Genomic DNA, 11,448 nt, shown 5'->3' on the forward strand with positions numbered 1-11,448 from the left:
CATAAGCAACAAGGCCATTGCCAATAAAAATGTCTAAATCCAACAACAACAATCTAAAAAACCATACATGCATACAAAAACTGTACTTATATGTCACACCATCATAGAACATGCACACCAGATCAAAGAAGGCAACAGATTCTTAGCACAATTATTACAACTAGCACATGGTATGATTTTGTAAAAATACAACCTAATATTATGAGAGTGACAGTTAAAAGAAAGTCATGCATCCCATAATAAAAGAGTCTCCTATATAAATGTTGAGTGCAACCAAATATATCTATATCTCTAATTCTCTCATTGCATGTGCAATTACACAATATAGTCTCTCTAGCAGGAACATTCACAAAATCAATACTATTAGAGGCTATATTACCAGGTACAACAAAAGAACACACAAAACGAGAGAAAATAGTAACATTACATATTGGAATGCTATTGGTATGATGGCTCTATGGTATTTTTCTCAAACCCTTTATAGCATCAGAAATTATAAACTTTTGGAATGTGCTTTTAGCTTATCAAATAAGCCTACTATAGTCATAATTCAACTCCACTTTTCATCATAATTACCAAATTTATGATTAAGAAAAATACAGTAAAAGCATAATCATATATTTCATATTTTCACTAAAAACTTGAACCTGGGGTATAAATGGCAAGGTTAGGCCACCCATTGGCCCCATTCCAACAGCTTGAGGTTGAAGAATCACCATTTTGCAAGCCCAAACAACTCCCTGGATTCCCATTGCTTTGATCATGCTATGAGATTTTCGATTCCTCCCCTTCTTGAGACTTGGAGTTGATGAGATAATGTGGGAGTAGAAACAGAGAGAGTTTTAGAGAGTTCCTACGAAAGAGAGTGAGGGTTTCTTTCCCCCTTCCCCCCAAGCTAAGAGAGAACCCGAAACCAAAGAGGGGCGTGGACCCCAGTGAACCCAAATAACCAATAAATTTATCTAGAAATGGAGGGATTTTACCAAAAATGCCCTTGACTTTAAAATCCTGTAAAAACTTGTTCTAAAACCAAATCTCGTTCCGCTTGAGCCCACGGGTTCCTAGCAATGAGTACTAAAATATTATACTTAGTGTGACTTCGTAAGGTCTACGAATTTTTTAACAATCAATGACCAAAATTCAAACTTCGTAATTAGTTTAAGTAAAATCTAGAATTATTAAAATTAAAATATAGTCCAGAAAATAATATAGAGTCCTACTAATACATAATACGTCAATTACAATAGTGAAATTTAGGAACGGAATTTCACAGTAAGTTTGTAAAATATATATGGGTATACTTGCCATTTGAAAATTCTTTAATTGGGCACTAATATGCTTTGAAAAAAAAACATTGTTTTTAGAAACATGGTAGACCCTACTTCTATTTTTATACTGTCATTGACAGCAGTTTAAAAAAATACATTTTTATTTGTTTTACCAAACACATTTGATGTTTCAGATTTTTTAATAAGCTCCTTTTTTTAAAGCACCACAATCACAAACCAGTCCTGAGTAGTTAGCTGAACCGAATTGGATAAACCACTTAAGGATTGGTATCGACATTTCACGATAAATGTTTACATGAAGGCATTGTTAGAAGAAGGAAAAAAAATTTGGTAAGTTTTACATGTAGCAAACATGCACTTCTCATTTCAAGTATTAGAAGATGGGAACGTTCTCTTCCGAAACGACATGGGATGTAAACGTTTTGGCCCTTTTGGAATGTTGAAAACCAAAGAGTACCCCCACTTTTTGTGTTTAAAAGCAGAAATCCATTCGACTCAGGCATTTCTCTGCAATTCATGTTTCTTCTTCTCAAACCCTACCGATTCTTTTAGTCAGATTTCAAGAAATTCCTTTTATTTCTTAGTAAAATTTAATTACCCTTTTGTTCTCAAACCGTTTCACCATGCCGGATTTGCTCACTTTGCCGTCCGGACAAGCGTTTGTGGTTGGAAGAGTTGGGACCCAAACTATATACTACCATGTTCTTGATGCGTTTGGAGAGATGTTGTTCGAAGATCAAGAAAATGCCATATTCATTGTTTGGGTCAAAACGTAATTGAGACATACTGGTTGTATTTTTCAAATAGTTCAATTTTGTAAATGTGATTTAATTTGGCTTATTTTCTAGATAAATTGTAATTTATATTTAATTCAATATGTAATTGATCTTGCAATTATCATGCAAGATCTCATGTCAATTAGTTTTATTAGTCCAGCCTGTTAGGATTAGATTGGTTGGTCAAAGATGGTGGCAATCACATCAATTGATTGTTGGAGAAAATAAAGGGGTTGGACGTGAAGATTAATTGAGGAAGGACTTTCTAGTCCCAGAAAAGTGTGTAAGGTTACCTATTTAATAGGGAGGAGGATTGTCTGCCCTCCTAGTTTCAGTGCCCTTCCATGCCCTTCTGATTGTGTGGTCACGGTTAAGCCACGTTAATATTTTATATTACTATTTATTTTTATCTTATTATATCTATAAAAAAATAATATAAAATAATGATGTGGTTTAACCGTGACCACACAAAACAGGAGGGCATGGAAGAGCATTGAAACTAGGAGGGCAGACAATCCTCCTCCATTTAATAGGCCCTTCACACTCAAAGGAGGACATCTTTTGCAACGCAGAATATCCATATTGCATTTGAGTGAGCAAAGGAAGCTGTTTTGCACTTCGTTCAAATCCAACTGTGTGCAACCCTGTTGTGTGCATCAGACGTTCGAGATTGAGAGGACAAGGCTCACTAGGTTGTGTACCTGGGTCTCGTATGAATCTTGTAAAGTCTTCATCTTTTCCTTAGTGGAATATTGTTGGCAATCTTGCCCAAGGGGTTTTCCTCTCTGAGGTTTTTCTGCTTGTAAAGCTAATTCTTGTGTGTTTGGTATTTTGCTATTTTGCTTTGTCTTTGTTAGTTCTTTGCATAGAATGGGTTTAAAATTGACATTCAATCTTTTAGTTTGAATTCTTGGTTTTACTTTACATTTTCAATTGGCACCAGAGCAAGTCTCTAGATACACTTAGAGTGGATCCTGGGGAACGTGGGATGGACCGGGCTGTTGGTTCTGTCTCTCACCCTTCATACTTCAATGGGGAGAATTATGGAGATTGGATAGCAAAGATGAAGTCTTTTTTTATGGGCTTTAGATGATAGGGTTTGGAGTACAGTGGTCCATGGGCATACTTTGCCCACCAAAATTGTTAAAATTAATTACAAAAAGAAGTCTTCTGATAGCAAAGATGTAGTAGATGATGCTAGTGAAGTTGTTGTTCCTACACCTAGGGAGTGGACTACTGTTACTGTCACACACTCCACTAATAATCAAAAAGGGTTGAATGCTTTATTTAATGTTGTTTTTCCTGATCAATTTATTTTCATACGTAACTGTGAAACTTCCTAGGAAGCATGGGACATTTTGCAGGACACATATGAAGGAATAGTAACAAAGAAAGAGGCAAAGCTTGAAGTGTTCACTTCACAATTTGAGAGAATCAAGATGGAAGAAGATGAGACCTTTCCTGAGTTCTATGCAAAGCTATGTGAAATTGTCAACAATTGTTATAGTCTTGGTGAGCAAAGGAAGTTGTTCTGCACTTCGTTCAAATTCAGCTGTGTGCATCAGACGTTCAAGATTGAGAGGACAAGGCTCACTAGGTTGTGTACCTTGGTCTTGTATGAATCTTGTAAAGTCTTCATCTTTTCCTTGTGGATTATGGTTGGCAATCTTGCCCAAGGGTTTTTCTCTCTGAGGTTTTTCCCCTCGTAAAGCTAATTCTTATGTGTTTGAAATTTTTCTATTTTGCTTTGTCTTTATCAGTTCTTTGCATAGAACGGGTTTAAAATCGACATTCAATCTTTTAGTTTGAGTTCTTGGTTTTACTATACATTTTCAAATATATTTTTAATCTGCAATCGATTTAGGGTCCAACATATTCCTCTTATGTTTTTGGATACCTCAAAGTCATACGGCGCCGGAATGTGGATCTAAGGGCGATGACATTTCACTTTTGGCCCAAACCTGCCAGCACCTCCTTGAGTTTTCTGATATGCACGCCAAGTCTGGTGGACATGCTGTTGAACCAATTCATGTTCTCTCAAGATCGATTCCATTTCATGACAAATGGAAATCTGAACATATTGAGAGGATGTGAATTGGCCACCACCAGACTTGGCGTGCATATGAGAGAAACCTTAGAGGTGTTGCCTGTTTTTGACCAAAAATGAAATTTCATCACCCCTTACATTCGACATCCAGAGACGCGTATCCAAAAATATTCGAGAATTCTGTTCAACGCAAATGGAAAAAATTGGACCCTAAATTGATAGCAAATTTCTCATTCCATAGGCCTAAAAAAGTGAACACGATTTTTTTGAAGTGTGGACCGATTGTTGTTGCACTGCATTTATGGAAAAGAAATTTGGAATTACGTATCGAACCCAAGCAATGAATATGGCGTTTTCTTGATCTTTGAACACCATATCTCCAACCTCGCCACGGTAGTATATCAGAGCTATTTGGGGTCGATCCAAAATTCGAATTGGGGTCCAAACTTGCTGCCAGTCAGGTGCCATACAATCTCTGTTATTTTCTCTTTTCCCGTAGTAACATCAATCATTTTCTTGTTATATTTATTTTCCAGAATCGTACATCTTGTTGCCGCATATTGTCTAATCTGAAGGACTAGTAACTAACCATTTGCCGACCTTGACTGTTGTCACGCTATTAGTAGGCAGGGAGGGACGGTTGTGTCTAATTGTGCTACGGGGTCACCTATAAATTGTAATGTCTTCAGATTTAGGTGTAATTGACCTAGGCACATTGTATCAAGTGCAAACAGTTGACTGGATACTGCTCCTTCTGCTGCTACTGATGCCGACGCTCGACTCACAGCTCATTGGTACCGGTACCTGGAATTGATCGGGAGTTGATGTAGTTGTGCCGTGTGCACCAGCTAGTCATGAGCTTTGTGGTAAATTCATGCGTTATAACCCGGCCGCCTCAGGGTGTAGATATTAGAGCATTCGAATCTCGTGCCTATTTCTGTACCTAGTGTTAATCGAGAAACTGTTGGACCCGAATGTAATGGAATGTATGTTGTGGATACGATGAGATTAGTTTACGTTTATCTATTAATCGTTGTTTTCTTTTCTTTCTTCCTAGATTCTTATATCTGAAATGTTTCTTCACAAAAACATTAGTCGACCAGCAGCCAGAAAACCAGGGAACATAAGAGGTCTACTTTTCACCTGCAACATCAAACATTCCAAATGGTCTACATCACCCTAGTCTAAATTTAGGGGCCAACAAACAGTCGCCTGAGGAAGCACGGAGGAGAAAAGCCTCTCCCAGAAGCTTACCATGGTGTTCAAGGTAAGAATACTCTTGCTGCTCGTTTATTCAAATATCATTGCAAAGGAAATGGGAAAGAAAACCAAGATAACTGGTCTTTGCGTTTCTAAGGAACTCATTAGGCTAAGCAACAAGCATTCTCCTTATTAATCTTGGCTTCTCTGGATGATGATCTAATTTCCACTCTATTTTTGGACTGGTTGCTAATCTAATCCAACCAAGGGCGTTTTCTAATCTCAAGGGCTTTAGGTGTTGCAATAAGTTTCGTTGTGTTGTTATCTTGGTTACCCATCCCCCCATCCCCTCCCCCCGCTTCGCATGAGTTATTGATCAGATGGAAAGTTATTGTGTCTAGATTCTAGAAGCAAGTTTCAATCATGCTTGTTATGTTCGACCATACTCAGATACCATTCGTTTGGGATTTGGATAGAGTTTTCTTTAACATCTTCATTTCCTGATTTAAGCTGCATCCAACTTTAAAGCTCCATTATGATTTTCTTTATTCTTAAGTATGTAGTGGAGGTTTTAAAGCATGACATTGTTTGTTTAACGTGCAACAGACATCGGTATCATTGACAAGTTGGTGGATATTTACCTGCTTTTCTTCTGATTTTAGATGCATTCGACTTTGAGTGGATTTTGTGCTACTGAGTTATGGTTTTGTTGCTTTCTGTTTCTTCTGATTTGGTTCCATTTTATCTCTTTGAGTGTGTTTTTATGCTCCAATTCGGATGAGTTTTGCCTTCAACTACGGTATACAAACAAAAAAGAGGGAGAACCATCTAAAAATATTGAAAGTTCTGTAAGACTAAACTTATCAAAAGTATAATTTAAGAGATTAAGCTCAAGAACCACAAATTTATACAAGTATTAAAATCACAATTCGATAAACACAATGACAAACTAACCTGTAAAAATAGTAGTAGAAGAAGTCAAAGACGACTTCTAAACAGTGCGCCTTCTCCTCTCTTGCAAAACCAAAAGTACTCAAACTAACAATAGGTCTTAGTTCAATATTGAGCGTATGTTTTGTGAGAGCAGTGGCTTATGTTTTTATACTAAACATAGATTGCTCTATTACAATCCTACAAGGAATACAAAACCAAATCCTTGTATAAGTATGAGTTCTATTTTCAAGCCAACAGTAGAGTTTCAATCCAAACCAAAGTTGAATTTACTCTTATAAACACATTAAGACCTCTTTATACCAATTTGAAATAACAATGATTATTATTAAACTGTGAGAATCACACTCATACTCTAACATTCTCCCACTTGAGTATAATTCACAACAGTAAATAATCATCTCAAATTCAATATAAAGGTGATCACATAAGTCGTTCTTCAACCACACTAGTACATAGACACAACCAGCTTACATAAACCAAAACAATGAATTTATAATTGCATCTGCAACACAAAATTAACTCAAAAGTCACAACATACTTAATTTGCACTTTGTAATTATGTGAACCAATATAGCAAAACCAAACCAATTTGCTCCCACTTATCTAGGCCATACTTAACACAACCAAGTTAAGTACAAGTTAATAGCAACTATATTAACTAAAAATCATTCCAATACAATGAATGACTAATCAGAATCCATATGGAAACCAAAATCGTTTCCATAAACCAATTACTTAAACAAATTAAGTAACACAAATAATTCAACCAATTGCTTCAATAAAACCATAAACTGGTTTTTAAGCATCCAAATGAATTATAATGGCCGGCCTAAATACTCTTAGCCTTATGCTTACATTCGAACATATGATTCTCCCACTTAAGCATAAGCAAAATGTACTGCACAGCTAATAAAGAAACCGGAGATATGAACCAATTGGTTCCCTATTCTTCACCAATTGCATAATCTAAGTTTAGTTATATACACCTAAACCATTATGCAAACAATCTATGTATCAAAAGATAGTCACAATCCATTCGGAAAAACTTATCTCACATAAACCCAAAATAACCAGTTTCAACAATGATCAAAATCAGAATAGCAAACACAATATTCTTGCATTCAATTTTATCCTAACTAGTTCAATACCCATCGAGCAAGATCAACTAAAATTTGATAATGTCTGGATATAAAGGCACAAGTCATCTTGATTAAAACAAGATAATCAAGATCTCAACCTCCTTCATCCAATAAAATTTAGTGTACTTATAGATTTAATACATAATATCAAATCTCTTATACTTACAATATATCAAGTGAGATGAGTTTCAGAATGCATTCTTGCCAACAAGGCTTCGCTAAATAATTTATATCATTTCATACAGGTACAAACACAAGAGCCTTCACATGTTTTTGGTTATCCATTGCACATATTGGCATTAACGAACCCAAAGATTCCGAACTACATCATTCACATATATGGCAACACGCCCCAAAACCTATTATATGTAGTCTAACCAAAATTGGGATATGAATTACACTCATAATTTTAAAAGCGTCATTATGGATACTCGTATAATCCAATTTTGCTTTTCTAGAATAATTCAAACCAATCAGACCCACATAAAAGCCACAGGTATTTGGCAACAACAATAAGTCAAATTATGAACGTCAACAAATCAAATTCTATTATCATAATTCATAATGGAAAATCATGATGCAAGCTTCCAAGTTTCAAGCAAGTCAATGAGAAATCTTACATCTGCTTAAGACAACAAAATAGCAGCAAAACAATATTTTCCACCCAATCTAATTACACAGGCTCTAACTCAAAAATAGAAGAGCAATGTGTACACCAAATATTAGTCTAATGAATCTTTATGCAGAAAGGATGATTCCAATCATCTCACATAAATCATAAGTTGGCATTTCGAGTTTAATCGTGCATTCACAAAATAAACAAGCTTACTCGAAATAGCAAAAACCCTAATTCATTATGCTCCAACTCATCGCACTATAATCACGCATATTCGAGAACAATTAATTATGCATGAAACAGTGAACTGAGTTACCTGAATGCATCATTGGACCCGTATTCGACAACCCGATTGCAATTCCTCGGCTCCAAATCAACGAAACAAATTATTCATCAATGCTCAAGACCCATCCATACGGATTGCCATCATTCCCAATTCCCATGGACCTCGTACCATTGCAACAATAGAATGACAAACGAGTTAACGTCAACATGAAGAACCAAAATAATAATATAATTTCAATATGCAGATAACATGATCTTTGTTCAATGGTTCTTAATAACACAATTAGTATATCAGAATACAAGTTTATTCATTATGCTAATAATACAAGGAGGATTAATAAACCAAAATTTATCTCAATCTACAAACATCATAACCAACTGCAGCGGAAGCAATGTATTCAAAATCAAAATTATGATGTTTAAATAGAGATATAATTTATTAATTTGATACATATATCTTCAATTATGCAGGTGTGGGAAGAAAATATCCAACCCAGATCGAGAATCACAAGTTCTCACCTTGCTCAGACTATTAACAGTCAAAAATTTGAAAAGACAAAACCCTATTCTTTGTCTTTTAAGCAGCCAACGAGCATAAAATTAAACTTAAAGGGTATGCTACAAACGATGTCGTATTAGTTGTTCTTCGAAAACCAAATAGACAAACTTGATATAAAAGACTTAGTTTGCTGCAACATTGCAGATTTTTAAGGGTACATGTAGCATGATTTGTTTTGCAGGGAAGGGTACACAAGTGCAAACGAGGATTCCATGGACATGGAAACATGCTGCTTCGACAGCTGCACAAACGATGTACTACCGCAACGTTTTGATCCCAAGGACATGTATAAGCAAGACAAGATTAATCTTCACAAAAACATTATAAATGTGTCGGGTGGTTTTGTGGCCAGATCAATGTCCAAAGATGGGTACCATCCAGAGATTTTTAAAAGAGACAATATTGACCGACTAAATAATTCGGCCCTTACAGCAACCCTATTTGTATATCCTGGTATATAACCAATTTTAATACTGAATAACAAAAGGACCCTGTGACAATTGACTCTTGACTTATATTTTCACAAACTTCTATATGAGTTTGACTTATAATATAAAACTCCTACAAGTAAAAACATCGTCACTTTTATTCCTTTAAAACCCTAGAAATTTCTTTGCAAACCAAGGTCAATTCCGGGTAAACCATGATGCCTGTTATTGCTTTGATTTTCATATTGTCAATTTGAATTCAAGAGCAAAAACCTTAGGCTCTGATACCACATGTAAGACTAAACTTATCAAAAATATAAGTTAAGAGATTAAGCTCAAGAACCACAAATTTATACAAGTATTAAAATCACAATTCGATAAACACAATGACAAACTAACTTGTAAAAATAGTAGTAGAAGAAGTCCAAGCCGACTTCTAAACAGTGCGCCTTCTCCTCTCTTGCAAAACCAAAAGTACACAAACTAACAATAGGTCTTAGTTCAATATTGAGCGTATGTTTTGTGAGAGCAGTGGCTTATGTTTTTATACTAAACATAGATTGCCCTATTACAATCCTACAAGGAATACAAGACCAAATCCTTGTATAAGTATGAGTTCTATTTTCGAGCCAACAATAGAGTTTCAATCCAAACCAAAGTTGAATTAACTCTTATAAACACATTAAGACCTCTTTATACCAATCTGAAATAACAATGATTATTATTAAACTGTGAGAATCACACTCATACTCTAACAAGTTGCAAGTTAGGATCATCCAAGTAAACCCGCAAGTTACCCAAGGACCGAAAGATGTGAACACTCTGTTATTCGCCACTAACAAAACCAGAGGCACCGGCCTTCCTTACAAGTAAATCTTGTAATCATGATGAGAAGCTCATGGCACCATCTTTGCTTGTCACCAATGAGAGCAGCGGACCTACAAGAAAAACACTCCAACCGCTCTGATGGGATTCTAGGCCTATAAGCATAAAAAGCTTAGACTCCAAGTCCCATTATCTCACTCCATGTTCCTTAGTAGTGGCTGATTCATGTTGCTTTATTTTAGCCCCACTCCCTTGCTTTTAAGATGCATGGAAAATGACTAGTTTTTAGGATGCATTTTTTAGTGTTACTTGTACTAGTCCGAATAGGTGGGCGTTTGTTCGAATAGTTGTAACTTGATTAAATTGGATCATGGCAGTTGATCCTTTCGGAGACTAGCGCTGAATGGAGAGAGTTAGACCTCCGTTCTCCCTTCCGGATAGTGATCACTTTCTACTGCGCAGCAGCGTTCTGCTGCATGATCTCCTGAATTTTTTTTATTCCGCTGGACGCTGGGTAACGAAGTAGTTAATGGTTAAACGAAAGGACTGTCTTCTTAGCCGGTTTCTTCTTACTATGGCGTTGTTCGAGCGTGGGACCATGATTGTTCAGGGAAAGCAAATCGAAATACAAATACTTCAAAAGTCTGGTCATGGGCCGAACGACTTCATTGAGATTGACCATTCTTGTTCCGCACGACACGGGGACCTGATCCAACAAGTCTTTAGCCAGTTCGTTATATTCATGGAGTTCCTACAATCCAGGAATTGGAGTGCGCAAGAAATCACACTCTCAAAATGATGCAATATATATCTATCATTTGAGAGTCTTCCGACTTAATATAGAATTTTATCCTAAAAAGGATTTTCTTCCGACTGGTATGCAGCCCGCAACAAATACAGCACATAAAAAGTATAAAAGTTTTACATGAAGCAATCATGTATGTGCGTGAGTCGTCTCTCATTCCTTACAATTTTTTTTTTTTTGAACAAACAATATTTACACTAAGTGGGAAGGGTGAGTTTAATCTTACAATAGGCTAGCAATAATGTGGTTCAAATTCGTTTTTAATGAGATTAGAACATAAGACTTCTCACTTTCAAATAAAAAGAAATACAATTCATCATCTTACATCGTAAATCACCTACTCAGTTGATAATACCATAAATTGTTTTGTGAAAATGACCCGTGCCCAATCCTATTTCTATAATTTCCTTTTCTGACGTGGAATCAGTCATTATAATTTCAGAAAAAGGAAGTGGGTATATATAGGTCAACAAATTGACTCATGGGATGCGAGTATGGACTTGGATTCTCTACCCTCCCAATTCG

At 36.0% G+C, this 11,448-nt stretch overlaps 1 long non-coding RNA gene across 1 annotated transcript; it reads left to right on the plus strand.

Moving 5' to 3' along the window:
• Positions 1-2,595: 2,595 nt before the first annotated feature.
• LOC126596279 (uncharacterized) lies at positions 2,596-11,413 on the plus strand. The gene is made up of 3 exons (XR_007613935.1): positions 2,596-5,379; positions 5,919-6,160; positions 10,053-11,413. It is a non-coding gene; the product is annotated as an uncharacterized LOC126596279 (long non-coding RNA).
• The last annotated feature ends 35 nt before the right edge of the window (positions 11,414-11,448 follow it).

The sequence above is a fragment of the Malus sylvestris genome, chromosome 13 (genome assembly GCF_916048215.2).
Source record: "Malus sylvestris chromosome 13, drMalSylv7.2, whole genome shotgun sequence".
In the NCBI taxonomy this organism is placed as follows: Eukaryota; Viridiplantae; Streptophyta; class Magnoliopsida; order Rosales; family Rosaceae; genus Malus; species Malus sylvestris.